Source organism: Dendropsophus ebraccatus, chromosome 5 (genome assembly GCF_027789765.1).
Source record: "Dendropsophus ebraccatus isolate aDenEbr1 chromosome 5, aDenEbr1.pat, whole genome shotgun sequence".
NCBI lineage: Eukaryota > Metazoa > Chordata > Amphibia > Anura > Hylidae > Dendropsophus > Dendropsophus ebraccatus.
In genome coordinates, this window is record NC_091458.1 from 36,000,146 (window position 1) to 36,006,145 (window position 6,000).

The 6,000-nt window shown below is 43.3% G+C and overlaps 1 long non-coding RNA gene across 1 annotated transcript in view; it reads left to right on the forward strand.

Annotated features, from left to right (window-relative positions):
• Positions 1-2,899, forward strand: part of LOC138793475 (uncharacterized) — a 31,624-nt gene extending 28,725 nt beyond the window's left edge. Inside the window, exons 2-3 of the long non-coding RNA XR_011363276.1 lie at positions 747-809; positions 2,707-2,899. This is a non-coding gene — a long non-coding RNA (uncharacterized lncRNA). The remainder of the gene's footprint in view (positions 1-746; positions 810-2,706) is intronic.
• The last annotated feature ends 3,101 nt before the right edge of the window (positions 2,900-6,000 follow it).

Below are 6,000 nucleotides of genomic sequence, written 5' to 3' on the forward strand. Positions count from 1 at the left end.
CACATTGTTCACACATTGGATGATTGGTGTCAGATAAGTCCTGGCCGCGCGCTCCATTGTGTGCAGTGGAGAGTTCTGATGCAGGCGCGCCAGGTCACGGAATGGCCGGTGTCATACAACGTGTAAACATAGCCTAAAGAAAGTGGCAAAATAACATTGGATTTTAAGTAAAGTAAACTAATGAAAAAGGGCCGAGCCCTTTAAGGGGGGATAGATTACATGGCTGAGGGTGATGTAAGAACAATAAACAAGCTGTACTCCCCTCCTCCGGTCCCCACAGGTCACCACTTCTTCCTGGTTCCTGTGATGTGCCAACCCCACAAGAGCTGCCCACCCAATCACTGACTGAGGCGGGAGACTGCTGCAGCCACTGATTGGCTAACCAGTGCAGCTCCTGTGGGGTCGACATATCAGAGGATCCAGAAAGAAGAACTGGGGGCCCAGAGTGTCAGTGGGGCAGCTGGGGGGGGATAGAGGTATAATTAGTTCATCTTCTACTGTATGCATTGTATCTGATGAAGAGGGATGACTCCCTGAAATGTATTATATGGTGGTATCTTTTTAGTATCTATTTTTTATGTTTACATCTTCTTTTTCTTTTTTTATTAATTTATTTTTATTTATTATATTACTATTATTATACAAATAGTTTTAATTAAATTATAATATCGAAAAATTATTATTATTAATAATAATAATAAGTATTAGATCATTATATCATATCTCATCCATGCTAAATCTTGCAGGTATCTCGTTAAAGGGCATTCCCATTGTGTTCTGCAGCTCGTACCTGATAAGTAAGCAACAAGGTAAGCACCTCTCTCTGAGCTTGCACTGTTCCAGCCTATGACGCACTCTGTGTGTATTATTCCATTGTACCACTGCCTGGTGGACATATTGTGGCAGGCTCCATTGTTGGGTGGGAAAACAACTCCATAATGTACCATTCATGGAGTGTACCTCCAACCAGTGTACCTGTGTACCTCCAACTCCAACCTACCAGTGTATCTCCAACTTACCAGTATACCTCCAACCAGTGTATCCCCAACCTACCAATGTATTTCCACCCTGCTAGTGTATCTCCAACATACCAGTGTACCTCCAACCTAGCAATGTATCTCCAACCTACCAGTGTACCTCCAACCCAGCAGTGTATCTCCAACCTACCAGTGTACCTCCAACCTACCAGTGTATCTCCAACCTACCAGTGTACCTCCAACCTAGCAATGTATCTCCAACCTACCAGTGTACCTCCAACCTAGCAGTGTATCTCCAACCTACCAGTGTATCTCCAACTTACCAGTATACCTCCAACCAGTGTATCTGCTACCTACCAGTGTATTTCCACCCTACTAGTGTACCTCCAACCTACCAGTGTATCTCCAACCTACCAGTGTACCTCCAATCAGTGTACCTCCAACCTACCAGTGTACCTCCAACCTACCAGTGTATCTCCAACCTACCAGTGTATCTCCAACCTACCAGTGTACCTCCAATCAGTGTACCTCCAAGCAGTGTACCTCCAACCTACCAGTGTTTCTCCCATCAACCAGTGTATCTCCAACCTACCAATGTACTTCCAACCTACCAGTGTACCTCCAACCTACCAGTCTACTTCCAACCAGTGTACCTCCAAGCTACCAGTGTATCTCCAACCTACCAGTGTACCTCTAACTTACCTGTGTTCCTCAAACCAGTGTACCAGTGTACTTCCTGCTATACCATCTTTGTTATTAGGGAACCAAAGTTATAAAAGCAAACTATGACTCTTTTGGCCATTGCACGTATCACTCATTGTTATCTCTGCATATCCTACAGCGCACAATGCGACCACAGAGCCAACACCCACAGCAAGTTCCGCAGACTCTCTAGGACATTCTGTCTGTGTTGTGGGTGTGGTTATGGGACATAATGTATCCTGATTTCTCGTGTAGAGGGAGGTTATATGAGCGAGACAAGGCTTTCCTACCCCATCCCACTGAATGCAGATGATAAAGCCAGCTACCCCTTTTGTGATCTCTTTGGTATTGATGAGCTTTTAAAGCTTTGTCCACAGCTAGCCGCCCATGCAAGTGGGCTGGCAGGAGGAGGGCTCAGTGTGGGGTGTAATGCACAAAAACAAAAGGGGGTGTCACATAAAAATGACAAGTTTGTGTTTCTGTTCTGTGAAAGCCAAGATGAGAGAATGTGGATGCTGCAGGGCTGAGCGCTGTGTAATACAGGGGAAGGGGTGTCAATGTAATGCCTGCACCTGCCATTAACGTGCAAAACTCTCATGGCAGCAGCCGTCTCATTGTATGGCCCAGCCACATCTATTATACCTAAGAAGAATAAAAATATATATATTTCTAACTTGATGAGAATTAAGCCTAATCGAATACATAGGCAGAGGTGTCATGTGTGTTTTTGACTTTTTTATATGCAGAATGGCTTACATACAGTAGCATATACGCTGTCCGTTGTATACCTTGTTTCGGTTAGAAATGCAAGTTTTTTGTAAACTATGAAGCCTTACACCTGCAAAAAGATGGATAGAGCAGGGAGCTAGAAAGAAAGGAGTTCAGCCATGTGCTTCTCCCAGTTTTATCTAATGATTGGTGGGGGTCTGACATCATCAAAACATTTCACATGTCTTTGAAAATTTTAAATGATGACAACACTTCAATTTAAGGTGCAGTTTTTAATGTTTTTTTTTTCTTTCCTAAGACCAGAAGTTCCCCATAGGCGTCCGCTGCTATACAGAGAGCCATCAATGCGGGTGTGAACACAGCCATAGTGAGAGGAGTGGTGTATATGCACTTTGGACACTGGAGACCATACATGCAATTTCGCTGCAAAATAGTGATGATATAATTGATGCTTATTTATTTATACTTAGAATCCCTTTTAAGTTGTGAAGGAACACGTAATGCATAATAAAGTAATATAATGGGCAAAACTACTTGTGATTGTGACCCTTCATACATATGGCTTTACAAACTCCAGGTTATACAGTACTTCTCTCACATACGTACTATGAGTAAGAGCTACAGACAGTGTGACTGAGTAATATCAGAAATATCTCATGGATGAACTGACTTTATAGCCAGTATTCTATTTTCCTCCCTCTAGTGGGAACAATGGAAACTGCAGGCGTTCCCAATCCCTTCCCTGTCTCTCTGCATTTCTCCAGTTATTCAGTAGCTTGTGAATCACGCTTATAGCCCTTCTTTTAATAACTTATATCGATATCATACTACCAGAAATATAAGCTATGTGAAGCTAGGTTCTTAATTTATATTTATGGTGGTTATAGATGTGTTTATTTATTGCAACTGTTTAAAATGTCATGAAAGTTTGCACAGTCACACTCCATTCAAAGGGAAGTGTAGAATTCCATAACTGGAAAATGTGCAAAATCATAGTGGGTGACAATGATACAATGGCTGCGTCCGCTACTGGTATAAGGGAAAAAGTGCAACAAAAAGTTGGTGGACTGAAAAAAGTGGCAAATTATAAATTCCCCCCAATCCCTGCAGGGCTGACACCAAGTACAAGCGATTCAAGAAGGTTCATTTGGGCTCTGTTCACAGCTGTGTTTAAGATTCCATCATATTGGCCAGAAATAATAACACAGAATGTAGCAAGTGATAGACAGCCGACAGATCCCGAATCAATGGTGTCTGCCAGATGTCATTGCTGTCCATCATGTGCCGGATCTGGAACTTTGTCATTGCCTTGCTATGCCCTAGATGGAGCAAAAAACAACGGACGTTGCAGATGTTACCACCAAGTGATGGGGTAGGGCTCCTAATGAAAGATCCTGAATAGCCCAATGACATTTACAATAAGGCTCTCCCCCATAACTGTTACTTAGAGAACAGCCCCCAAGTAAGTGTTATGGGGGCTTGTTTCTTCCATGTATGTCTGTATGTTTTCAAAGGTTGAAACTGATAAAAAAAAATAGTGTGATATATCTCTCCCCATCTTCTAGTCTACAGACCAGAGCAAGAGCAATGGCAGCCACCATATTTAAGGACATTATCCACCCCAAAAACATTAGGGATTGGATGTGTTGCATGTTTTTACCTTGGAAAAAAGTAACCTAAAAAAGTTGATCATCATTGGGATCTATGGTGAGCCGCATCACTGCCGCACGCTCCTCTATCCACCCTATGCCTGTGTGACTTCTCCTTCCTTGGTCTTCTGAACAGTCACGGTCTAAACACTCAGGCCCCGACCAATCAAAACTTTTCAAGGATCTCTGTTAAAACAAAAAGGACACCAATAGGAACAGCCATTGCAGTACTATAGGTACTGATGGATCTAAATACATAGTGACATACTGTACATTTGTGGGATATTTTCTTCTACCCTTACCTCTAGGGAGAAAAAAAAATGATCATAGCTTATAGCTTATAATAGGTAGCGTTAAAGGGCAACTATGTGCATGTCTGCTGATCGTTGTCTTTCAATAACTACGATGGTCTGCTCCCTTTGATAGAGCCTTTAGGCTCTGTTCACACCTAGTTTTTTCTTTGCATTGTTCTACTCTGTCAACAAAAATCACCACATCACATCAGTCACGTAAGCATAGTGTCTGGCATCTTACTAGACCAAACAATATATTTTTGACCTTTTCAATACGTATTTTTGAAACAATAAATCAAATAAAGTTGTGAGTAGTGAACTACTAATGTGGCCTCCTTTTACTTTCAGCAGTGCGGCGCTCATGAAGTAAGTGATCGTCTTTACAGTCGGGTTGGAATTTGACTTCTGTCGATTGGTAAAGGGTTGTCTTCTCCGATGGGTCACATTTTCTGCTTCACTGAATGGGTGTCAGGCGAGAGACGTCAGAGAACACCCTGCAACCATTGCTGGAAGAACCTAAGCTGGTGGGGGAAATGTTATGGTTTGAGGGATGTCCACTGGGCCACCATTCATGTAGAAGGCACTGTCAATGGAATTCGATCTGAATCCACCCTTGCACCACTGATACAAGCTGATTGTCTTCCTTGGGGTGGATGCAGGGCTGACTTAACAACATTATGGGCCTCTGTGGGCAGAGCTGTGAACTGGGACCCCGCCCCTGCTTAACAAACCCCCAACCATGTGGCCCCTTCTGCCTTCCCAGCCACATCTGGAGCCACCCCACTCCTTCCCCCAGACTGCCCCTAGCCACACATGAACATGATTCATGGGCCCCTGGGCAGCCACTTATCCCACCCAATAGGAAATAGTGGATGGGATCTTCCAGCAAGACAATGCGACATGTTACACGGCTAGAAATATGCAATATTAGTTGGAAATGTATGACCAAGACTTCCAGGTACTATCCAGGTCTAATTCCCCAGACTAGAACCCAACTAAGCATCTGTGAGAACAGCTGAATCATTGTGTTCTATCCATGGATCCTACCCCAGGCACCCTCCAGCAGCTGTCAGCATGACTCCTCATACCTGTGACACCTACCAGGACCTTACTGAGTCACTTTCAGCCCATCTAGCTGCACAGAGGTTAGACCCTTATTACACAGGCCGATTATCAGCAAGGAGTATTGATAAAAAGATCCTTCAGCCAATAATGGACCCATGTAATAGTGTCAGCGATCAGCCAAGGAGCAAGAAAACACCCGATCCTCAGCTGATCACATGTTTTGTGCGGCTTCAAAATTTATCGCTATTGGCCGCACATTTTTGCGTGTAAACAGGGGATGTGCGGCTGATAGCAATATATTTAAATGACTATGTGATTAACCATGCCTTCTGAGGGTTACCTGTGCGCTGTTTGTAGTCCATTCCTGGCCTTCCTCTGCATATTACTTGTTGTATATGATAATGTGACTTGGCAGGGTAGATGTCCAATAAACACTCATATCATTAGCATCTAGGGAATTACTGTATACTCATCTGATGGCATACTCCGATCCTTACAGTGTATGTGCAAATAGGTTTATTGCAGTAAAGATAGTCCCATGCTTTTTCTATAGCGGCAATGTCTGTGTTAGGGTGCCTTCACACG